At 42.3% G+C, this 26,438-nt stretch overlaps 1 pseudogene; it reads left to right on the top strand.

The window, feature by feature from the left end:
• LOC138173844 (zinc finger protein 850-like) overlaps window positions 1-21,354 on the top strand; it is a 67,877-nt pseudogene extending 46,523 nt beyond the window's left edge.
• Window positions 21,355-26,438: the final 5,084 nt, after the last annotated feature.

Here is a 26,438-nt window from a genome sequence, read left to right as displayed (position 1 = left end):
GGGAGGGGTAGAGTGGGGGGCTCACAGAGAGGAATGGGATGGGGAGGGCCAAGGGCAGAGAGACTCTTCCCCCTCCCCTGGGGTTCCAGGCCAGAGCCCTGAAGAGCCTGGATGGGGGAGGGGGGGAGTGTGGGGCCCCTTTTTATAGGGTTGGGGGGAAAGACCAGCTCCTTTCTGGGCCTCCCTGGGGCTAGTTCATGGCCGTCCCAGAGTGATGAGCCCCTCCGCGTGTCCTGATGCTCAGGTCGGCTTGGGCTCAGCAAACCCAGACACGCAGACCCTGCCCGGCAGGTCAGGCTGGGAAATGCGGCTGGTTCGGGATACAATGTATCAGTCACGCTCCTTTGATCTGTGGAACAGTTTGGACTTGACTTTCAGCTTCCCCTTCACAGTCTCATTTCCTGCTAAACCCTCCTGACCAGGAGGGGAAGGGGTGATGGGGGTGCCCTAAAGGTTGAGGTGCTCTTTCCCTGGCTTACCCTCTAGAGGCACCCTAAAACAGAGGTACCCTAAGGGCTGAGGTGCTCCTTCCCTGGCCTCCTAAAGCCTCCCCTTATCCGAAAATTCCTTGTCTCCTCCCATCCTGGGTCATAAAAATTCCCTTGTCTCCCTTATCATTCATTGTCCTTATCCTGGATCCTTATCTTGCAAGACTTACCTTGTCTCTAAATCTCAGACCCCCTTTAGGAACCCTAAAACTTATATCCTCATACTGTAGGCTGTATAGCTTTGTGGCTATAGGTCTGGTCCTCGTCCTATATCATTGCATTTGTTTAGCTCCTTGCTAAATCTCAGGCCTGCATGCTTTTGCAATAATAAAGCTCCCTTTGGCAAAAGAGAAGGACTGATTGAATTCTTTCAAATCTGAACCAGCTCTCCCAACTCTGAACCCTGACATTTTGGTGCCAAAACCCAGGAGTCCAAATATTAATTGGACTCTGGTGATCTTCTCCTAGTCACTAGGATAACAGGTAAGCACCCTTTTCCTTGTTCTCTCCCCCAGACCTTTCTGCTCCTACTGCCTTTCTAGCAGCAAGACCCCTGGAGGGTCCAGACACTGCCAGCGGCGTCTGAAGCTCCACTGACTTCTGGGTGGTCAGTGGGACAGACTGTGGACTCTCGTAAAAGGGGACACCCTTGCGCTGGGTGGGTCACATTTGTTTTCTCCTCTCTGTCTGGGATGCTGGGACAAGGGATGAGAGGCTGCTAGGAGGGAAATTCAGGGAGCTCTTAAGGAAAAGTGCCTAGTGTTCCATTGTAACACAGCCTGCCCTCAAAATAATCTAGAAAAGTGATTTGTGAAGGGAATTTCTAAACAAAAGAAGCTTAGTAAGAAATTTGATCTCCAAAACTTAAAGAAAAGGCACCTTGCTCTGCTTCAGCGAACTTTCTACCCTGTGCTGTTCCCCTGGCACCCTGGTTCACCCTGTGCTGTTCCTTCCCCTCCCCCTTGAAATGTTAGGGGAGGTGGGGAGGTGGGCCTCTGGGCCTGGTTTCCTTTGGGATTCCCTGCACCCTGGTTTCTAGGTCTGTACCCTGTGTTGTTAACTTAAAACTTTATATGCATTTTCTAGTCTTTTATTTAAAATGCTAAGAGTATTGGGCCTTAGGAATTAAAATGTTACCACTAGTGATTATGAATCCAGATTTGATTTGCTCAACCCTATGTAAAGTCTTCTGTGTAGCAGAATTCCTGCTCAGTAAGTTCTTAAAGGTCTGGTAAAACTTGTTATTGTGATAAGGCCAGTTTAATTGGGTATGTTCTTGTCTCAGGAAAAATAAAAAATATGACCTTCCTCCCCAAGGTAAACAACTTGTATGGCACTTTGGGGATCTGTGAATGTTTTGCAAAGTCTTTTTTGTGTGATTCTAAAGGCCTGCTAAATTTTAATTTGCAAGCTAATTTGTTGCAATCATTTGATAGTGATCACAATTATATTCAAACTTACTGTGAATTTTCTAAGTTTCATTCCTAGGTTTGCTGTTGTTAGGTGCTTTCAGAGAAACAGAGTCTTTGGCTCAGGTATCCTAAGAAAGGGCATTGTCAATATGAAAGGTTCAATGTCCCACTCTAAATTTTTAAGCAGGGGGCATAGAAGTGAAAAGTTAGAATAGCTAAAAAAAAGCAGTTTAGCAGATTCTAGGGTTTTGCAAGATTTTGTGATTGATCTTTTAAGGAGTTTTGAAACACCTGACAACCCCCTGATCACTCCTTTCCCCACTCCCTTCCACTTGGGTGTAGAGGGTATCTCAGTACAACTATAAACAGCCCTGGAGTTTTTTTTTTTTTTTATTAACTCCTCTTATTTCAGATCAGATTAGGAAAAGAGAGTTTCACCCATTCCCCCACACCTGCAAACTCACCTTCCCCTACCTGGCAAAAGGAAGGAGGGGGAAGGGGCATCTGCTACCTTGAGTGCCCAGCTGGTAATGGCCCTGAGCCCCTGCTGCTGAAAGCCTGAAAGTACTTCCCAGGAAGTCAGAAGCCAGCAGTTGTCTGCACTGGGTAAGACAGTCCCTCCTTCTATCAGTAATATTATATGATCTGGGAATACAACTGATGTCATCTGAAGCATATTGTTTGTGCTACAACTTAAACAATTTGGCTGTCAGTTACGTAAACTGTAATATTGCTGGTTGTTTTAATGCTAAAACCTAAAGTTGGTAATTGATTATTCTATGTGTGTGTTGTATGGAAAGAGATTTCTGCTCATTCAGAGCAGTCCTCAGGGCTAGTCAAAAGCACAGTCCATAACAGGTCTATCCTATGGGGTGAAAAAGGCAGCTCTTTCTCAGGACTCCCTTTCCATCCTCTCTAATTTTATAAGCTTTCCAAAGAACTTATTTGGGTTATGGAGTTCCTAAACACGGAACTTGGCATGTTGAGAATTTGCAAATATATAGAAATGATCTCTAGTGCTTGGCTTTTGCAGGAGGACAAGTTTAAATTTGAGATGTGAGTCCTGGGAAAATTCTTGATTAGTAAAACTTGTCATCTAAGGTAAAAGCTCTTGGGACTGTAATGGATTTGTTTTGAGTTGTCTGATGGATCATAAAAATCCATCAATAGTCAATAATCTACCTTCTGAGAGAAATGCCACAAGTTACTCAGAGAATGTTATTGTTACAGGTCTGATTGAATTCTTTCAAAAAAATCTGAACCAGCTCCCCCAAACCCTGAAGCCCGACCGGGGGACCAGGACAAGATGCAATTTTAATATCCCTGTGAGGATCCAGGGGTCCTGCCTGCCTGTCTGCCCCTAGTACCCACCTTGACCCAGGCACCAGAGCCCCTGCTCCCCTCCCCCCTATTTCCAGAATCCCCAGGTCCCTGCCAGGCAGAAGTATCCCAGACAGGATTGTGTCTCTGAGTTTGAGGTTTCCCCTGGTCCTTACTGGCAGCCCCATCCCCAGAGTCGTCCCCATCCCCAGCCTTCCCTAGCTCCCCTCCTTGCAAGGTCAAGCAGTCAGTCTGTGGTCCAGATTGTATGCGTGGGAGGAGAGGGGATGCAGGGAGGGCAGAGGACCATTCAGAGGGTGAGGTCTGACTCGGGGTCACTGGGGCTCTGACAGTTCTCATCCCTCATGGGATTCTAAAACCTTTCTGCCTCCTAGGATGGGAGAGTAGAGGGGGCAGAAGAGGAGTAAGAGAGAGTGGAACCATCTTTATTTCCCAGCCTGACCCTAACTACATTCTCCTTCCCCTCTGGAGGTGAGGGTCTCTCCGCTGAGAGCAGGGCCTCGGCCTCTGTAACTCCTGTCGGCCCTCACCCTACATAAATCCCTGTAGGTCAGCCTGCTGCCTAGGAAGAAGGAGGAAAGACCTGTCCCCCTCTGGGATCCTTCTCCCTCCCCAGCTCAGTCTGCAGAGAACCAGGCCTGGCCCAAGCAGGGAGCCCAGAGCCAGAGGGAATGGCCCGTGGGAGGTACAGACCCCAGCCCCAGGTGAGTGCCATCCATCCACAGACTTGACCAAGCTCAGCAATGGAAGTCATTTCCATAGACTTAGGGAATGGTCTATGAAGCTGGCAATGCTTTACCTGTGGATGGCTTCTGTACAAACCTAGGCCTGAGATTAAATACAGCAGTGACCACCTTGCCCTGCTCTCTGCTTCTCTGTGTTAACTCCATTCATTGACCCTTTAGCACCTCAAACACTCATTGGCCCCTCCCCTCATTGCTGCCCTCCCCTGTTTGTATTTCTGTTCTCCCTCCTGAACAGGATGCCCACTCCACAGCCTCTATTCCATAGGGACCGTGGCTTTGTTCTCTTTGTGCCTGCTTAGTTCGTGCCTCTCCCTCCATCATAGCTCCTCCCCCTGCCCTTTGTTTCTTGAGGCCAAGCTCTCCCTCTTACCAAGGGAAGGTCCAGGACACCCTTCCCCCTGAGTCTTGCCTGGGCAGGCCTGGAGCAGAGTCCTGAAGGCTCCCCCAGCTCCTGTCCTTGACTGTGTGGTCATCGGAACAGAAATTGTGCCCCTTGTGCTGCCCCTGTCCTCCTGCCTCAGCTCACACAAGCCTTCCCAGGTCCCTCTGAGCCCTCCCCTTTACCCGTTCTTAGCTCAAGTCAATGAGCATTTAGAAAGGCCCAGATTCCCTGTACAGACTGCTCTGGGGCCCTCCTGCTGCCCCTGGGTGTCTAAGACCTATCCTGGCACAGTGACTGAATGATGAATTCTCTTCTGTTTAAAAGAGGCTCCTGGGATTCTTACCCTTGCCTCTGTTGGTCCTGGGCACCAGGACTGGCTTCACCACAGACCATATTGCTGTACAGATTGGCTTCCTGGTGGGAAAATTTGGTCTGTCCTGTGTGGAGTGTCCACACACTGGCAGAGACCATGAGAGCGACAAGGAGAAAAGGAAGGTTTGACAGAGTCAAGACAAGCAACATAACTTGCACACTATGTGAGAAAGAGGAAATAATAAAAAGAGACAAAGTGCTTGAATTAAAAGGGGTTGGGAAAGGCTTCCTGTCAATGGGACTAAAGTTGGGGAGGCAGCAGGGCAGTCAGGTAGTATGTGGATAGAGTGCTGGCCTGGAATCCAGAAACCTGACTTCAGATTCAGCCTCAGACACTTATTAGCTGTGTGACCCTAGGCAAGTCACTTAACCCTGTTTGCTTCAGTTTCCTCATCTGTAAAATGAGCTGGAGAAAGAAGTGGCCAACCACTCTGGTGTCTTTGACAAGAGATACCCAAAGTCACAAAGAGGTGGATGTGACTGAATAAGAAAAACGATGACAGGGAAGGCAAGAGGCTGAGATGAGGAGGGAGAGTGTCATTATAGAACAGCCTGGAGGCCAGGCTCGCTGGATAGAAACATTCATATAGGGAGGGGCTAAGTCACCTTTGAATGACTTTTGTTTCTGTATTTATGCATTTTGTCCTGGTGGTTATTGAGTGGAGAGGCAGGGTGGTGATATGATCAGAACCTCCCTTTGGGAAAAATCACTTTAATGTCTGAATAGTGAATAGATTGGAGTGGGGAGAAGCCTGAGGCAGGTAGACAGTCAGTGGGCTTTGGCAGTGGTGGAGGTGTAGAATGATGAAGGCTTGGACCAGGGTGGGGGAGAAGTGATCATATTGGAGAGAAGTTGCAAAGGTGAAATCAGCAGAACTGGACAACAGATGGGATGTGGGAAAGAGAGAGTCTGAGGAGCAGAGGGTGGAACCCAGCTTGTGAGTCTGAGGGACTTGCACTGGGTGCCTACTACCAAATCTGGGATTTGGACAGGTGAGGATGAAGGGGGCAGCATTTGGGAATTAGGAGCAGTTGCATCTGGGTTGAATGCCTAGAGAGAAGTTTCAGAATCCATTGCCTGCAGAACTTAGATTCTATTGTGGGCAAGGTGAGCCACAATCAACTTTGCCACAACAGACCACTTTAAGAGCACTGTAAGCTCATAGATCCCCAGCCTGGGCTGTCCTTGAGATCCTGGAGTAAGGCAGCATTCAGTATCACTAAGAGAGCACAGGAGGACCCAGGAAGGCACAGACACTGACTTCAAGTTAAATATTGAAGTCAGGAACGATACAGAAATGTGATGGAGTACTGTTGGACTGTAAGAAATGATGAAGGGGTGGTTTTAGAGTAGTCTGGGAAGATGTGTGTGAACTGATTCACAGCAAAAGGAACAGCTCCAGAATATCAGCCTATGTGGAGACAATGTTGCAAAGATGACCTTGAAAGGCTTGGGAGTTCTGATCTGTCACTGTTCCGGAGGGTTAATCAAACATGCCCCTGCCTCCTCTTCTGATATAGGCAAGGGGCTCACTCCAGAATTAAACTTTTGGCTGTGACCAGTGTGCAGGTGGCCTTTACGTGATCATATGTGGTGAAAACAGGGGTTCGGTTTTTCATTTCCTTTTCAAAGATGGTGAGAGTGAGAGGAAAAGAAGGGGATTTTTAATTTGTTATCCATGGGACAGTGCCTTTTTCCTCCCCGTCTTCCTCAAGGCTTTAGGGAGGATCATTTTGTTTTGGTTTTAGAAATGGGAGCCAAGTATTAGACGTAGTGAAAAAAGTCAGGTTCAGAATCAAACAAAACTCTAACCCCTTAAGCCCAACCTACCGTGTTTCCCCGATAATAAGACACTGTCTTATTATTTTTTGGACAGAAAAACACCAGAGGGCTTATTTTCAGGGGAGGGCTTATTTTAATGAACATTGACAGCAATTTTAATAAACAGGTAAATGTGAACAAAAAAATGTACCTTTATTCAATAATGAATTCAATAAAGAACAGGATGACGCGCTCACTGCTGCAGCTCTGATTGTTTCACCTGGGGGGGGGGGACGGTGCATACAGAGGGTACCGTAATGTAGCATGTAGCGCAGGGGATCACCTTCACTACAGTAGCAATCTCAATAGGGCTTATTTTCGGGGGAGGGCTTATTATCGGGGAAACACGGTACATCGCAGGGGAACCTGCTGGAGACTGAGTAAAAAGAGAAGAAAATGTCCATTCATCCAGCAGCTTTGAATGACCCCTTGGCCCTGTGAGGTCTAAGCACAGGGCCTCTTTCCTCTGGACTCTGAATGTACTTGTGGTCCAGTGTCCCAGACTCTTTTAGGGACATCTGTATACTTTGGTCCTTACCATACTTTTATAGCAAAGAAGTTAAAAAAAATAAAATAGGAATAAATATTCAAATGGAAATAATAGCACCTAGCTCCCAGAGGTATTCTGATATTAAAAATGAGACTCCTAGAGCACTATGTAAGTGTTAGCTATTTTCAGAACGGCCCAAGGGCTCCTACAAGGCTCTCTACCACAGAATTTTGCCCATATTAGTTACTTAAGAGTCTTTGGAAGATAAAGAGATCAAGAGATTATTCCAATGAGCAATGAGGTTTCCTGAAGGCTGGATAGTGGCTAAGGGGTTGGTATATAACATCCAGTGGGGAGAAGTTTAGTCCTGGGACCCGACTTTTCTGCCCAAGTCTTTAGTAACTCATGGGGTGATGCTGGCCTGGGTCTCCCCTCGTGGACTTTTCCCCTCATTTTATTTTTCCGGTTTTTTTTTTTAATCATTTTCTTCTATTCACCTAGACAGCCACCTTCAGATCTTAGACTTTGCTAGAGCCGGTCTGTTCCCGTTTGCCCTCTTGGATGGGTTGGGTAGGTCTGTTGGGTCCTGGTCCCTCTCTAGTCTGGATGGGGTGGCTGTCTTTTTATTCAAGTTGCTGAACTTGGCCTGTCTCTGTCTCCTGCTGTGGCCATGGAAGCACAAGTCACATGCTGGAGGTCATACTGGTCTTCTTATCCAAGAGACCAACAATACTCCAACAAAGATAATCTGGCCAGTCAAGCCCCTTCCCAGGCTACTTAAGATGAATCAACAGACCCTGCTGGCAAGCCTAGAGTCAGTCGATAGGGTTTGACTGAGACCCTGCAGTAGCTAATCAGTGGGGAGACAAAAGAAGGCAAAAGATGGTCCCTGCTATCAAGAAGCTTCCAGTCTAGTAAGGGAGAAGACAACCATGGCCAAACATGGTATATACGGGACCAATAGGGCATGATCAGAGAAATGGCCTTAGAATGCAGAGAATTGGGGAAGGCTTCTTTTTACCCCCCCTAAGCAATCAGGCTTAAGTGACTTGCCCAGAGTCACACAGCTAGTAGAGAGGCTTGTTCTAGAAGGTGGACTTTCAGCTGGGACTAGAAGGGAACCAAGAGGTGGAGATGAGGGAGGGCATGTCAGGCATGGAGACAGTCATGGTCAGGACAGAGTTTCTTGTGTGAGGCAGTACCACTGGATTCCAGAGTATGTGGAGAAAAGCTAGAGGAAGACTGGAGAGGCTGGTTGGGGACCAGGTTATGAAGGACTCTGAATGCTACAAAGGATTTTATATTTGATTCTGGAGGGTGATAGGAAGCAACTATAATTTATGCAGTGAGATTATAGCATGGTCAGACCCACCCTACCCTGGTTTCCATCAGATTGACAGCTGACTGTGGGATGGACTAGAGTGGCAGAGAGCTGAGGCAGGCAGACTCCCCAACAGCTATAGCAATTGCCCAGGTGTGAGGTGGTGAGGGCATGCCCCGGGGTGGGAGTATATTTCAGAGATGGTAAAGGGGTGAACTTGACAGGGCTGAACTACAGACTTGAGATCAGGAGTGAGGGTCAGGTACTGAGGAGTGGAAGGTGGCACCCAGGCTGACTGAGTGGGGGACCAGGAAGGTGATGCCTGCTAGGAAGTTACAGGCATCTGAAGAGGGAAGGATCTAGGTGTAAAGGGAAGCCTCACACATGGTGATTTGTTCTTTGGGAGCCGGCTAACTCCTTCCCTGGAGATATTTGGGATAGTTGGTTCTCTAAAGCTCAATGGGGTAGAAAGGAAGTTTTTCCTGGAGAAAAAAAAATCCTTTTGCTACATTGGCAGCAGTGATGACATTGGGGTGGGACAAAGCAGTAGGGTGCGGAAGACAGGTTAAACTAGGTTACCGATGATAGGCTGTTAATCTTCAGGGTTGTTCCATTTCCCCCCTCCCTCCCTTCCTTGATCAGGATGCATAGGTCAGCCAATGATATGAGAAAGGAATTTCTTAATGGAATATGTTGTAAATACAATGAGATAGGAGATTGACAAGGTGTCAATTAGAATTGTAGTTCCAAGATGTCTGTGTTCCTTTCTGTCATTGACATGACATGACATGTGTCTATAGAATATTAAGATATTATTCAAGACAGTGTCTGGTTCAAGGTGCAATGTCCTTGGCAGAAGAATGCTCCTGGTGGGCTTTATCTGGCCTTGTAGTTGCTGACCCATGAAGGGGATTTGGGGTTCCCTTAGAGAGCAGAGTAAAGCAATTCTGTTATGCTAGAGTACACAAGGCATTATGGTAGACTAAGCTCAGAGAGGGCCACTATGTCTCTCCTGATTGGACAATCTAGGTTTGAGGCTATTCCCAGGTCTTGGGGTGGGGTGGGGGGGCTCATAATGGTTTGGGGAAAGGTTCACATGGCTGATAGAATGTTTTTAGAAGTTGTTGTTTGGTGGCTTGAGGCATGTCTGACTCTTAAGTGAAAAATGAGTGACTTCGAGGGGCCTGAGAGAAAAAGAAAAGATTTAGAAATGCTTGACAATCCCAAGAAGTATAAAAGAGTAATGAATTCCTCAGCTGTTCTGAAGTAGAATAATAGAAGAAAGGAAGTGAAAGGTGAAATATGGATTACAAATAGGCCCTAAATCAGATGTTTTAAGGAAGAAATCACAATGATGAAAAATGAATCAGAATTTTATTCCAGGATGGAGGATTGTTCCCAAAGATCAGAGTCTCTGATAAAGTGAATCCTATGCTTATGACTGAAATGGAGGAAAGTAAAATGGAAGACCATCAGATTCCAAGCTCATTGGTCAAGTACATGTTGTGAACGTAGCAGGCTGGAAATATAGATGACCCCTCCCAAGTATCAGGGAATTCTGAAATCTGGTCAGCGTTTCCTATATAAGGCCCATCAGTCAGCCCCTTAACTCATTCTCTTGATGCTTATTCTCTAAAGTTTCCACAGTTCTAGGGGTGTCTTTAGATCATTTATTTCTCCTAAAGAAACTGGCTAAATTATTCTGATGAATTAGCTCAAACAAAAACCAGGTTAGTTGAATATTTTTTTTAAGCAATAAAGGAACTCTCCTTTCTCCATCATTGTTGCTGTTCAGTCATTTCAGTCATTTTCAACATTTAATGAACCCATTACAACTTTTCTTGGCAAAGACACTAGAGTAGTTTGCCATTTCCTTCTCCAATTCATTTGACAGATGAGGAAACTGAGGCAAATAAGGTTAAGTGACTTATACAAGATCATACAGCTAGTAAGTTTCTAAGGCTGTATTTGAACTCAAAGAAAAATCTTCCTGATTCCAAGCCCAGTACTCTATCCTTTAACTTGCCCTTCTCCATCAAAATTACTTTTACTAAGTAATTAATTATGGAATTAAGGATTATATGTTATAGACAAATGAAAGTAATCTAAAAGCCAAGGAATAAGCTGTTTTGGAATTGACACACACATACACACACACACACCCCCCGCATGATTGACCTGAAGCCCTCAATGTAATAACAGATAAGGCACTCTCATTGACTTGGAACCAGTTCCAACCCCTCAGTGCAGGCCAGATTCTGATGAACATCTTTCCAGCATACGCTTCATGTTTTCATCATGGTAAGACTTTACTTAAGCCATTCAGGAAGCAAACTAGATCTTTTCTTTAATTTTCTTTTCTTTTCAGTGATCGTATTAAATGTTTTTATTTCCCCAGTATGCAGGGCATCTGTGAGCTTCACACAGACTTTCCTTTAGAATATATCCCTGAAGGGATGGCCAGGTGGCGCAGTGAGTAAGAGCGCCAGCCCCAGAGTCGGAAGAACCCAGGATCGGTTCTGGCCTCAGATACTTAACACCCACCCACACACCCACACACACACACACACACACACACACACACAAAAACTGGCTGTGTAACCTTGAGCAAGTTACTTAACCCCAATTGCTTTAAAAAAAATAATATATCACTGACATCAGTTCTGATAAGGAAGAAATTTCACATCACCCTCTCTCTTTCTTCTCCACAGATAGTACACACTCTCTCTCCCTGATTCCGCAGGGACACATATTTCATAAGACTTTCCTCAGTTTTATTCCACCTGATAACGTAAAAGGCCTTTCTCAAAATTCCATTTGGCTCTTAATGACTGTGATTTCAAGAATTGAATCTGACACTCATAAAGGGTATGACCTTTGGGCAAATCCCCTCTCCGGGTTTCAAGTTTCCTCCTGTAAACTGATAAGGACTGGACTATTTAACTCTGAAGTGTCTTTCAGCTCTACATCCTGTGACTTTTGATGATTTAGGAGACAGTGACATTTAAGGACGTGGCCGTGGACTTCACCCAGGACGAGTGGGGCCTCTTGGACCCTCCTCAGAAGGAGCTGTACAAGGAGGTGATGCTGGAGAATGCCCAGAACCTGCTGTCCCTGGGTAAGGATGCTTCTCCTGTTAACTCTGAGTCTGTACTTGAAGGGAATATTTTCATTCCCTGGTGTGCAGGGTTTGGAGCAACTATCAGTTATTAGAGAAAGAAAAGTGTTGGCCTTCTGTTTCCAAGAGACTGAGTCCTCATGCTACTTGGTTTTCCTATACAAAGACTTTGCATTGTGTGATAGGGAGCTGAGGGTTTCCTTTGTTGATCTTGAAGCTGTTTCTTACCAATTCTAGGTAGCTTGAGGTCAAAGATCCAGCTGATGTGGAAGAATCTCAGGTGTGGAACCAATCTCAGGGCTTGTTGGGTCTAACCTCTACCTGGACAACACTTTTGCTGCCAAACTTCTGAAAACTGCTCGGGCAACTTTTCCTTGCAACCCCTTTCTCTTTGGGATGGGTCTAATATGTTCTTTTTAACAAGCATGCATTGGTAGTTCATAGCTTTTAATTTTGGCTGGTATAGCAATTTGTCCTTCATTCTCTTTCCTATAGCCCTATTATTCCAGCACAGATGTTAGGAAAAGTAGGGAAAGCTATTTACCAGGGGCTCTGCCAATTGCTTTCTTTATAATATTGTGTCATTTTATCTTCACAATAGCCTTCCAGGTTGGGTGATATTAAATGGCATAAAATGCCTTTCTCAAAATTCCATTGGATTCTTAATGACTGTGATTTCAAGAGTTGACTCTGATGCTCATAAAGGGTATGACCTTTGGGCAAATCCCCTCTCTGGGCTTGAAGTTTCCTCCTGTAAACTGATGATGATTGGACTATTTAATTCTGAAGTGCCTTTCAGCTCTGTCTCCCTATTTTAGAGTTGGGAAACTGAGGCAAACAGAGGTTAAGTGACTTGTCCAGGGGCACACAACTCCTAACTGTCTGAGGCCAGATTTAAATTCAGGCAAACTTGACTCCAGGCCCAGGGCTCTCTCCTCTGAACTTTCAGCTGCCTCTGATTCCTTGAGAATGGAAACTATGCAATCAGTGCATCCTTCTATGGAGAAGGTGCACCAAGTCCAAATTCTCTGATTCCAAACTTATTCCATGATTTATTTCTCCATCTCTCCCAAGAAGTCCCCAAAATTAATGCTATGGAAACTATCCTTCTGGAGTCTTGGGGACCACCCTGGGGTCCTTGCTTGCATGCCACCATGGGTGCCACACAGGCTGACAAGTAGACTTTGGACCAACTAGGGTTTGGTGAGTTTGTCAGCAGGACTCTCCCTGAATGAACAGCACCTAAGGCTTCTATAGGGTTCAGGGAGTGAGGAGCTGGGTGGGGAGTCAGGACAAAAGCTGCTTCATGAAGGTCCATCCCTGTTGCTGGGGCTTGAGGCTGATCTGGCACAATAACCATTTTATCCAGTTGAGGGTCTAGGAGTCTCTGCCAGAATGGGGCAGAACAGGCTGGGGGCAGCGGGTTTGGCTGTTTCTCAGAACATTCTCCTTTGGGTTATTTGTATCACAAGCCCTAATGGTCAGTACAGACGCCTGAGTGTGACCAGAATAGAGAGATCCCCAAAATGGAGTAGTTCTGTATCCACATCCCTCTCCCTAAAGAGAATTAAGCTACGAGTTTCTTTACATGCCCTTCCCTAACTGACTCCCCATGCCCAGGGTTTCCTGTTCCCAGAGAAGATGTGATCTCCTATTTGGAGCAAAGGGAAGCCCCATGGCTGCTGGAGCAAGAAGGCCTGAGGAGCTGCTGTCTAGGTGAGTGAGGTGAGAGCTGGGATTACAAGGGGCTGCTCTGTGTTGTGCTGAAGCAAGTGCTAGATTTAGGGCAGGAAGACCTGCCTTGGAATTCTTTTTCAGACAGTTTTTAAGTGTCTTCCTGGGCCAGTCAATGAACCATGGAGCCTCAGTTTCCCCATATGTAAAATGAGGGGGTTGGACTACATGGTCTTTCAGCTCCCTGCTAGGGATAAATTCATGATCTTATAACAAATCATTATTTGGAATTTGGGGGCATGAGATTCCCCTGAAGATGCTAACAGGAGCAAGGTTTCCAATATAAACTCTTTCTTAGACCTTCAGGTCAACAGACATTTAATAAAGAGGTGAGAGGGACATCCCCATCGCTCAGGGAGCTCACAGTCTGGAGGGGCAGACAACACTCCAACAACTATGTAGAAACCCACATTGGTCAGGATGAATTGGAGTTGGTCAAGAGAGGGAAGGCCCTAAAGTGAAGGCCTGGGAAGGGCTCATTGTGGAAGGTGGGCTCTGGCTGGGGCTTCAGCAAAGCCAGGGGGAGCATTTGAGGCATAGGAATGGTGAGGAAAGCCCAGGGAGTCAGGAGGTGGAGTGTCCTTTCCACAACACAGAAAGGAGGATAATATAGCAGTTTGCATTATAGCAAATCTGGGGCGAAATAGGTTGAAAGAAAACTGGAAGAATAGGAGAGGGGGAGGTGATGACGTGTTCTAGCAGCCCTGGGGAGGATTTTGTATTGGATCCTATTGCTGAAGGTTGTTGAGTGGGTGGTGACATGGTCAGGTGAGAGCTTTAGGGAGATGAACTTAACAACTCGGTGGGGCATTGGCTGGGCTGGGGAGTGATGAGGCAGCTGGATGATCCAGCAGGCTCTGAAAGACCTCAGGTGTGAGGTTACTGGGGACGGAACCAGGATGGTAATAGTGCTTGGAGAGAAAAATATATGGGAGAGATCCTCAGGGGTGGAGTCATGGGACTTTGCTCCAGATTGACTAGAGGGGCCAGGAGGGTGAATGTGTGAGAGTCGAGGAGTGCATGAGCCTTCATCTGTGAGCTTGGATGACTGGAGGACGCCTTGGATAGCATTAGGAAGGTAGGAGGATGGGAGGGTTGGGGAAAGAGAATGAGTTTCATTTTCCATGTGATAAAAGGAGAACCAGGAGAGAGTAGTGTCACTAAAGCTTAGAGAGGACAGTATCAAGAAAAGGGGGTGATGGACAGTGTCAGAGCCTGCAGAGAAGTCAAGACAAATGAGGATCAAAATATAGCCACTGAATCTTGCAACTTCCAGATTGTTGATCATTTTAGAGGAAGTTTCGGTTGAACAATGAAGTTGGGAGCCAGATGGCAGAGAGTTCCCAAGAAAGCAAAGAAAGGAGTTGGAGACACCAGCTGTCTCTGACCATCTCGAGCTGTTTAACCATGAAATGGAGAAAAGAGTTTGGAAAACATCTCATGGGGATGCATGGTTCATTGAGGGTGTTTTGAGAGAAATGGTTTTGTTTGTGACAACAGGAAAGGAGTCCTTAGTGTGGGAGAGAGTGAAAAAATGGAGATACTAGGGAAAGAACATACCAGGGTAGATGAGGTTTAGAATGGGATTATTTGCACACAAATAGACATTTTCTTTAACAAGCAAAAGGAGGAACTTTTTTTCATATGATTTTCATATGATACTGGGGCCAAAAAGGAAAAAAAAGACATCTATTTTATGTGAGACAAGAAGAATAAAATAGCTCTTTTTCAATGAAATAAGAGGCCATGTTCTTAAATGAGAAGGTGTGGGTGGGCAGAGAACAAGCCATAAAGGAGGTTTGGGAATGAATGAAATGATTTGGAAAAGTTCCTGTAGTGAGTGGCATGAGGAGTCAGGAAATATCAAAGGATTGCCTTGCCACAATGAATGTCCAGTTGAGATTATGTAGTCAAAATTTGTAGTGGTTTCAGGCAGCCTGTTTCCATGATTTTCTCTCTCTCATCCAGCAGTACATGAATAGGAATGAAGGCTACTGCCTTACTTGGCAGGGATCCAAGGCTAAACTTTGTGTAAATCATTATTCCAGGGGCAATTAGGGGATACAGTGAATAGAACACCAGTCCTGGAGTCAGGTGAACTTGAGTTCAAATTCAGCCTCAGACACTTGACTCACTTACTAGTTGTGTGACCTTGGACAAGTCACTTAACCCTAATTGCCTTGCCTTCCCCCCCTCCAAAAAAAACCCCATCAGCCCAAGTGCTTTTCCTGATCTGTATCATTCAATCTCTGTCCTGTTCTCGGAGAACCATTGACCAGTTTCATCTAGGTGACTGCCACCACAGTCCAAGGAGCTGGGAAATAGAAACTTGAGGGTGTCCCCTGGTATGAGCCCTGAAAGAAGCCTATGTGATCTTCAGTGTTGGGTCTGGTCAGGTTCCATCAGGGTTACAAAGGTGACTAGAGGTGATTAGGTCCAAAAACCAGACAGAACCATGAGTGAAGTCAGAACATATATCTGACAACTAGGAGAGAGACCAGAATGCAAGGACTGAGGTAGAGGCTGAGGCCTGCTCTCCCCCTGGGCCCAGTCAGGTAATCAATGGTGATTGATTAAGGATTGATTATCCTCTGTTTAAGCACTGTGATAAGCTCTGAGGGTACAAAGAAAGGCCAAAGAAAGTCTCTGCTGTCAGGGAGCTCGCAATGCAGTACACAGACCTGGAGATACCTCACTCTTAGTAATCTATGTGAAAGAGCTTGTTTTGGAGTGGAAATACATTTAGTTCAACAGGGAAATGAGAGAATATGAGGAGTGAGGATATTAAACAGTCTGAGAAGGAGAACAGAAATGGGGGGAAACAATCTAAATCAAAATTATAATGATAAAAATAATAGCATCTATAGTCATAAGAAAAAATGCTCTAAATCACTACAGATCAGAGAAATGCAAATTAAAACAGCTCTGAGGGACTACCTGACACCTTCCAGAGTGGCTAATGTCACACAAAAGGAAAATGTTGGATGTTGGAGGGGATGTGAGAAAACTCGAACACCAGCCCACTCTTGGTGGAGTTGTGAACTGACCCACTGTTCTGTAGAACAATTTGCAACTATGTACAAAGGGCTATAAAACTCTGCATATGCTTTAATCCAGCAACACCGTTGCTAGGTCTATATACCAAAGACATCCAAAGAAAGGAGAAATGACCTATTTGTATAAAAAAAATATTTATAGCAACGCTTTTTGGGGGCAAAGAATTGGAAATTGAGGGAATGATCATCAATTAGGAAGTGGCTAAACAAGCTGTGGAATATGATTTTAATGGAATATTATTGTGCTAAAAGAAATGACAAGCAGGGTGTGGCTAGGTGGCTCAGTGAGTAAAGCTCTGGCCCTGGAGTCAGGAGGACCTGAGTTCGGTTTTGGCCTCGGACACTTAACACAAAAAAAACTAGCCATGTAAACTTGGGCAAGGTACTTAACCCCAATTGCCCTCCAAAAAAGGCAAAAAAAGAGAAAGAAATGACAAGCAGGAGGATTTCAGAAAAACCTGGAAAGACTTACATGAACTGATGCATAGTGCAGGGAACAAAACCGGAACATTGGACATGGTAACAGCAATATTGTTCAATGAAGAACTCTGAATGATTTAGCTTTTCTTAGCAATGCTGTGATTCAAGACAGTCCCAAATGACTCATGATGACACATACTATCTGCCTCTAGAGAGAGAACTGATACTGGATGAATAGACTGAAGCTTGCTATTTCTCATTTTCTGTCATTTTTTCTTTTATTCAAGTCTTCTTGTTTAATATGACTAATATGGAAATGTTTCACATAATTGCACATGTGTAACCTATATATGATTGCTTTCTCTCTCAAGGAGCAGGGAGGAGAGGGAAAGATAAAATTTGGAACTCAAAATTTCATATAAAAATCTCTTAAAATTCAAAAAAATCATACCTAGCATTTACATAGCAACTATGTGCCATTCACTTTAAAAACATTATCTTTGGGTGGCTAGGTGGTGCAGTGAGTAGTGCCGGTCTCAGAGTCAGAAGGACCTGAGTTTGGATCTGGCCCCAGATACTTAAAACAAAAAAACTAGCCGTGTGACCTTGGGCAAGTTACTTAAGCCCAGTTGCCCTCCAAAAAGCAAAAAACAAAAAACAACAACAAAAAAAAACCCATTATCTCATTGGATCCTCATCAGAAGCCTACAATTTAGGGCTTTTAATATGCCTCTTTTACAGGTCAAGAAACTGAGGCAAATAGATGTCCTCTGGCATTGTTAGGGTCATAGTAGAAAGTTTCTGAAGTGTTATTGAAGCTGAGGTCTTTCTGACTTGAGGTCCACCATGCTATCCACTGTACCACCAGTTGTATTGTGAATTTTAGTTTTTAAAAAATTTTTGTTATTTTTTTTGTATTGTGAATTTTAAATAGAATATTGTGAAAATCTCAACATGCGTAAGGTAGAAAATGGGATGAGAATTGTGCAATCTCTCTTGACAAGGAATGGAAATCCATTCTTTGTTTTTAGCTCCCTAGCCAGACCAAAAATGAGCTGCTGGTTGCTGTATAAAAGATGGATTTTTTTTACTGGTTCATGACAAGTAGTGTATTAAGTGATCAATGTACTTGAAGGTCAATTGCATGTTACTTTTTGAAAACAATATTTATATTTAAAACCTTTATAAGAATAGGATTTCTTCAAATGTACCTTTTTTTTCCTACCACTGGAAAATCAACTACATTCTCACTGAAACTCTACTGAATGACTATCCATATTTGCAAACAGTTCCTTTGAGAAGCTGACAGTTAGATGAAGAATGACATAAGTGGACGATAGGTTGAAATCAGAAAACAACCTTAGCATTACAGTGAGGGCCACTTTAAGATCTGTATTTGCAGAAAGGTTGTGGTGATCCTTGATGGTTTTGTTGTGGTCTCTACCATGCACACAAAGTAATCATAAAATACATACCCAAGTAATATCTTGATCTGGTAATTACAAGTTTGATGGAATGTGATTACAAGGTAATCCAGGAATGGAAGGACTACTCTGGTGCAATGACAGGCAGCCAGTTAAAGTCTGTGCAAGTCTGTGACCATTTTCTCATGAGTGACCAACCTTCCTGTAAGTTTGAAAACAATTTGATGTCAAGTTGAGAAGCTGAAAGAATATATTGCCCATAGTCAGAATGTGATGTCATCACTGCATGAACCTCAAAAACCTGATATGTCTGAACACAATGACTTGGAATTACTGCAGAAAGAATTCTATTATGGATGAAATATGCACATGCTTGTCTCAGAGGATAAATATTTTAGTAACAAAATTGGGTGATTATTTACTGTTTAAAGTGCATTTGAAAAATATGTAATTCAAATATTTTGGACCACTGTCTAGAACGTCCATGGGGTTTGTGAAGCCCTAAATGGGAAAGGGCTTCAAGAGGATTAATGGTGAAGTATGCTTTCCACTTACTTATAATGGTATGGTAGAGTCAAATCTGTGAATGAGATACATTTTAAGACATGGGAAATGCCATTACTCTTTAAAATTTTGTTCATTACAAGGATTTAGTTTTAGTACAGTTTTTATTTTTAAAAATATTTTATTTTCCCCTATTAAATAGAAAAACAATTTTGAAAAATTAAAAAAATTTTGAATTCCAAATTTTATTCCTCCTTCTCCTCCCCCCTCCCTGAGATAGTAAGCAATCTGATATGAGTTATACATGTGCAATTATTGTTATAAGAATTTTATTTTTATTTTAGTGAACAGAAGCATTTTAAAACAATTTTAAAAAACATTAGTCATGGCTTTCCCAAAAAATTAAAAAGCCAAAAAAAAATATTTTGGACCTCAGGTCACTATGAAAACCTGTAATGATATTCTTCACATGACCTCAAATACTGCAACAGAAAAAAATAAGATTGGCAGACAGTGGAAGTGAAAAGGAAGGATTGAAAATAGAAACAGCCTGTCTAGTACTGTGGACCAACTTGCCCAGGCATGGTTTGAATTCCTGTTTCAGTCCCTGGGATTTGGGTGAAGTGACTCAGCCATTTAGGAGTCCCACCCTGAATTATGAATATGATAAGAATATCAGCCCTTTCTGTGTCACAGGTTTATTATAAGGATTCAATGTAACTGTGTGTAAAGCTCTTTGTAAATTAAGTCATCCTTGGAATGTGAGCTAATGGCAATTTGAAATAATTGGTCCTGCCCATGTTAAGTTGGAAGACTTTTCTTTTTGCCTGGGGAAAGAGAATATAAAGGATTTTATGTTCTGCCAATGAAGGGAAGGGGGTGTAACTATATATGGGTTTGTGTACATATGTTTTATTACTTGTTTCTTTCAGAAGGAGAGAGCAGACTTGAAGTAAAAGAGGTTACTTCAAAGCTAAGCCTTTCTGTAAGAAAACCTCACAAGCAAAGAATCAGGAGTAATAGTCCCTGTGACTTCACTTGGAGAGAAATCTGTGGTATACATCAGAGAATCCAAACTTCAGAGAACCCTTATGAATGTAATCAATGTCCAAAGGCTTTTACACCAAAGGACTCTAATGCTCTACAGCATAAAATCCATACTGGAGAGAAACTGTATGAATGTAATCAATGTGGAAAGGCTTTTATACATAAGGGCACTCTTACTGTACATCAGAGAGTTCACACTGGACAGAAACGTTATAAATGCAATCAGTGTGAAAAATCTTTCCTAAAGAGGGACCATCTTGCTTCACATAAAAGAATCCACACTGGAGAGAAACCTCATAAGTGTAGTCAATGTGGAAAGGCTTTTGCATATAAACATATTCTTACTGAACATCAGAGAATACACACTGGAGAGAAACCTTATGAGTGTAATCAGTGTGGAAAGGCTTTCAGATTTCACTCCAGTCTTGCTATCCATCAGGGAATCCACACTGGAGGGAAACGTTATGAATGTAATCAGTGTGGAAAAACTTTTAGTTCTAAGTGGTATATTACTCTACATCAAAGAATCCACACTGGAGAGAACCCTTATGAATGTAATCAATGTGGAAAGGCTTTTGCACATAAAACAAGTCTTACTGTACATGAGAGAACACACACTGGAGAGAAACCTTATGAATGTGATCAATGTGGAAAGGCTTTCACACAGAGCTCCAGTCTTGCTACACATCAGAGAATCCACATTGGAGGAAAACCTTATGAATGTAATCAATGTGGAAAGGCTTTCAGAAGTGGGTCCAGCCTTACTAAACATCAGAGAACCCACACTGGAGAAAAACCTTATGAATGTAATCAGTGTGGAAATGCTTTCAGAAACAAGTCCAATCTTAATATACATCAGAGAACACACACTGGAGAGAAACCTTACAAATGTAATCAATGTGGAAAGGCTTTCAGTTTCCGCTCCAGTCTTGCAGAACATCAGAGAATCCACACTGGAGAGAAACCTTATGAATGTAATCAGTGTGGAAAAGCTTTTACACATAAAAGAAGTCTTAGTGTACATAAGAGAACACACACTGGAGAGAAACCTTATAAATGTAACCAGTGTGGAAAAGCTTTAAGCAGCAGTTCCAGTCTAGCTGCACATCAAAGAATCCACATTGGAGGAAAATCTTATGAATGTAATCAATGTGGAAAGACTTTCAGATTTAACTCCAATCTTACTAAACATCAGAGAATCCACACTGGAGAGAAACCTTACACATGTAATCAATGTGGAAAAGCTTTCAGTGCCAGCTCCAGTCTTGCTAAACATAAGAGAATTCACACTGGACAAAAATCTTCTTAATGTAATCAATGTGGAAAAGCTTTTACAAAGAGGTGGCATCTTACTGAACATCAGAGAATCCACACTGGAAAGAAACCTCACGAATGTAATCAGTGTGGAAGGGCTTTTACATGGAGTTTATGTCTTATTGAACATCAGAGAATCCACACTGGAGAGAAACCTTAAGCATGTGATCAGTGTGGAAAGGCTTTACACAGAGGGCCTACCTTAAAGTACATCAGAGAATACACATTGGAGCGAAACCTTATGAGTGTAATCAGTGTGGAAAGACTTTCAGAATCAGGTCCAATCTTCCAATGAATCAGAGAATGAATCAAGAATCTTGATCAAAGAACACTTGAGAGAAACCATTTAGATGTAATCAATAGGAGAAGAAAGTGTTACAGGATTAATCTTGATCTTCTCAGGCAAAATGATTTCATTGTTGACAAAGTAGTCAAGTAGAAGCCAATGACTTTTAGACATTGAGAATCAGTCAAACAAAATTTAAAAATAAAAAAGAGAAAAAAATGTAAAATACCTGATTGAAAAAGAAGCTGACCTGAAAAAATGGATCCAGCAGAGATAATTTAAGAATTATTGGAGTACCTGAAAGCAGTGCCAAGAAATTATCAAGGAAAACTACCCTGATATTCTACAACCAGAGTGTAAATTGGAAATTGAAAGAATCCATGAAAATGAAAGAGATCCCAAAATGAAAATTCCAGAGCTCTCAGACCAAGGAGAAAATATTGTAAGAAGCCAGAAAGAAACAATTCAAGTATGATAGAGACTCAATCAGAATAACCCAAGATTTATTGTGTTTTATGAAAAGTTCAAAGGGTTTGAAATATGATTTTTGTGGAGGGCAAAGGAGCTAAGATTACAAACAAGAATCACCTACCCAGCAAAAAATGAGTATAATAGATAAGAGGAATTTCAAGCATTCTTGATGAAAATACCAGAGCTGAATAGAAAATTTGTCTTGCTGATAGAAGTGAAGCATAAAATGGTAAATAGGAAAAGGAAATCATAAGGTACTTAATAAGGTTAAACTGTTTACATTCTCATGTGGGAAGATTATACTTGTAACTCATAAGAAGTTTCTCATCATTAGGGCAGTTAGAAGCAGTATATATAGACAGAGCAAAAGTGTGAGTTGAATATGAAGAGATGATATCCAAAAAATAAAATAAAATTGAGGAGTGAAAGAGGAATGTACTAGGAGAAAGAAAGGTAGAATGGAGTAAATTATTTCACATAAAAAAGAAAAGACAAAGCTTTTACAGTGGAGGTGAAGAACAGGAAGGTGAGGGGAAATAAGTGAACTTTCCTCTTATCAGAATTGGCTCAAACAAGGAATACCATACACACTCAATTGGGTATAGAAATGTATCTAACCTACAGGAAAGTAGGAGAAGGGCATAGAAGGGGCATGGGGGAGTGATAGAAAATAGGGTAAACTGGGGGAGGGGGTAGTCAGAAGCAAAATATTTTTGAGGAGGAATGTTTCAAGGAGAGAGAGAACAGAATAAAAACAGGGAAATAGGATGGAGGGAAATTCAGTTAGAAATAGTAAATGTGAAAAATGTCTAACTGTCAAATGTCAAGATAAAAGCTATTCCCTAACTGAAACATGATCAAAAGATATGCCCAGTTTTCAGATGTAGTGAAAGCTATAGCCATAAGAAAAAAAAAGTATTCTAACTCAATATTTATTGGAGAAATGCAAATTAAAACAATTCTGAGGGACTACCTCATACCTATTAGATTGGCTAACAGGTCAGAAAATTGAAATGACAAATGTTGGAGGGGATGTGGGGAAAATGAGACTTTAATACAATGTTGGCAGAGTTGTGAACTGATTCATCCATTTTTTGTAGCAGTTTGGAACCATGCCCAAAGGACTATGAAACCTTTTGATCTAGCAATACAATTACTAGGTCTATATCCCAAAAGAGATTTTTAACAAAGGAAAAGGTTGGGGCAGCTAGGTTGTGCAGTGAATAGAGCACCAGCCCTGGAGTCAGGAAGACCTGAGTTCAAATTTAGCCTCAGATACTTAACATTTACTAGCTGTGTCACCCTGCGCAAGTCACTTAACCCCAATTGCCCTGCCTCCTCCAAAAAGCAAAAAAAAAAAAAAAAAAAAAAAGGAAAAGGTCCTATATATACAAAAATTTTTATAGCAACTCTTTTTTCTGGTGGCAAAGAATTGGAAATTGAGGGGTTGCCCATCAATTGGAGAATGTCTGAACAAATCATGGTGTTTGATTATGATGGAATACTATCATGTTATAAGAAACAATGAACAGGATGCTCTCAGAAAAAACCTGGAAAGACTTACATGAGCTGATGCAAAGTGAAATGTGCTGTGTACAAAATAACATCAGTATTGTAAGATGATCAATTGTAAATGACTTAGCTATTCTCAGTAATACACTGATCCAAACCATTTCTGATGGACTTATGATAAAAAATGCTATCCAACCCCAAAGAAAGAACTGATGGTGTCTGAATGCAGATTGAAACAGACTTTTTAACCTTATTTTTCTTGAGGGTTTTTTTTTCTTGGTTTATGTTTTCTTTCACAAAACGACTATTATGGAAATCTGCCTAACTACACATGTATAACCTATAATTAATTGCTTGCCTTCTCAGCATGGCATGGGTAGAGGGGGGAGGGAAGAAGGGAGAGAATTTGGACATTAGCATTTTAAAAATGAATGTTAAAAATGCTTTTTACATATAACAGGAAATATAAAATACTATATAAGTCTCAAAAAAAAAAAAGAAATTCTTTTAAAGCAATTGGGGTTAAGTAACTTGCCCAAGGTTACATGGCCAGTGTGGGTGTTAAGTATCTGAGGCTGGAACCAATCTTGGGTCCTCCCAACTCCAGGGCTGGCACTCTTACTCACTGTGCCACCTAGCCTCCCCTGAAAAAAAAAAGAATGTTGTTTGGTAAAAATTGTTGGAAAATCTTAGAAGTGTGGCAGAAATTGGGCATAGACTAATATAGTAAATCTTGTGCCAATGTAAATTCAAAATGGATATATGACAGATGTGAAGGAAGCTACCATAAGACAGAAGAACATATGACGTATTACTTATCAGGCTTGTGGATAGGAGAATAATATAGGTAGAAATAACAGGATATTGTTGAGGTATAGAATGGATAATTTCAATTGTATTAAATTTAAAAGTTCTTGTACGATAAAACCAATGTAGCCAAGATGAGAAGGAAAGCAGAAAATCAGGGGAAAGAATGTTTCATAGTCTCTCCAATAAAGATCTCATTTCTCAAATATATAAAGAACTTTGTCAAATTTGTGAGATTTTGGGTTATCTGGGGCAGCTAGGTGGTGCAATTAATAGAACACTGGCCCTGGAGTCAGGAGGACCTGAGGTCAAATCCAGCCTCAGACACTTGACACACTTACTAGCTGTGTGACCTTGGGCAAGTCACTTTAATGCAATTGCCCTGCTTTCCTCCTGCCAAAAAGACAATAAAACAAAACAAAAAGAATATGGGATATCAGGATTCTGGGAAGATGGCAGAGTAGGTCAGAAAACTTTCTACTCTCCAAATTTCCTCCATTAAAAAAAGGCAGAATATTGCCTCAGAGCAGCAGAAACAAACACAGGCTAATACAGTTGTCCCCAAAAGACAATTTGAGAAGACCCCAGGAATGTCCTGACCTCCAGGGGCAGGGGTTTGGTCTGAGTGAAGTGGTGACACCTCCAGGCTGACTGAAGAATCATTAAACAGCAAACGCTGGGGGCAGCTGGGTTGAGAGGCAGCCTGAGCCTTAGTAACTTTCCTCTTGCAGATAGTGTGGGGATCTGATGGCTGAGTAGGAGAAGATTGAAGAACCTTCCACTGTGCTGACCAGGATGTGGCTGCAGGGAGGAGAATGCACACACCTGGTGAGTGCAGTAGTGCAGGGCAGGAACCCTGCTGGCTACAGGCGCTTGCAGGAGAGCAGAGGTCCTGGCTTCAGTTCTGAGGCAGAGGACAGTTACAGTTTGCAGACACCTGAGGGATCTTAAGGAGCAAGATTGGGGGCCAGTGTGGTTGGGGACCCTAGTTGTGGTTTAGAAGTGGAAAGAGAAACTAAAGAAAAACCTTATGAAACACTAGTAAGAAGGACCTGAGGCTTGGGGCATCATTCCCCTTCCCTTGGGACTATAATTGGATTACACCAATAGCTGTTCAAAACAAAAATAAATAAATAAAAATGAGTACGCAAAGGAGAAAGAACCCAGACATAGAGAGTTACTATCAAGATAGAGAAAATCTAGGTTCATATTCAGAGGAAGATAGTGGAGATGAAAAAAAAAAGCCACCCACTTTCAATGACAAACATAAAATGATCCCAAGCACAAAAAGAGTTTTTGCAAGAACTTAAAATGAACTTTAAAAATCAAATAAGAGAGATCAAGGAAAAATTAGAAAAAAAAGTAAGAGTGATCTAAGAAAATTATGAAAAGAAAGTCAGCCAAATGGAATTAAGAACCAAAAACTTAAGAAAATAATTTCTTGAAAGCTGGAATCATGCAAGGGGAAGTTAATGATGTTCTAAGACAACAAGAAATCATAAAACAAAATCAAAAGAATGAAAAAATAGAAGAGAACATGAAACACCACATGACTTAAATAACCCATCTGGAGAAGAGATCAAGGAGAAATAATATAAGAATAGTTGGGCTACCTGAAAAATTATACTAAAAAAAGAATCTTGACACAATATGAAAAGAAATTGTCAAGGAAAATTGCCCTGAAGTTCTAGAACAAGAAGGCAAAGTATAAATAAAAAAATCCACCAGTCACCACTGGAAAGAAATCACAAGAGGAAAAGCTACAGGAATATCAGTCAAGTTTCAAAGCTCCCAGGTTAAGGAGAAAATATTGGAAGCAACAAGAGAAAAAAAAATTAAGTATCATGGAGCTATGATAAGGATTACACAAGACCTGGCAGATACTACACTGAAGGACCATAGGCCTTGGAAAACTATATTCTAAAGAGCAAAAGAGCTGGAGTTGCAACCAAGGTTAACTTAGCCAGCAAAAGTAAGTATAATGGGGGTGGCTAGGTGGCGCAGTGAGTAGAGTGCCAGGACCAGAGCCAGGAGGACCTGAGTTCCGATCTGGCCTCAGACACTTACATACACACAAAACCTAGCCATGTGACCTTGGGCAAGTCACTTAACCCCAAATGCACTCCAAAAAGAAAAAAAAAAGTAAGTATAATTCTGAATGAAAAAACAAAATGTACATTTAATTAACTCAAACTTTCAGGCTTTTGTGTCAAAAACCCCAGAACTTAATAAAAAATCCAATATGTAACATCCAGGAGAAATACAAGGTAAGCATTAAAGACCAATTATAAGGGACTCAAAGTCAAATTCTTTAGTTTGTATATGTGAAAATATAGCAGTAATCTTATAGATGGTCATTATTTGGGTAGTT

Source organism: Petaurus breviceps, unplaced genomic scaffold (genome assembly GCF_028583685.1).
Source record: "Petaurus breviceps papuanus isolate PSGF00001 unplaced genomic scaffold, PetGlider_PUasm1.0 654, whole genome shotgun sequence".
Classification (NCBI taxonomy): Eukaryota; Metazoa; Chordata; class Mammalia; order Diprotodontia; family Petauridae; genus Petaurus; species Petaurus breviceps.
The sequence above is the reverse complement of the archived record's forward strand: the minus strand, read 5'-3'. Positions and strand labels throughout refer to the sequence as shown.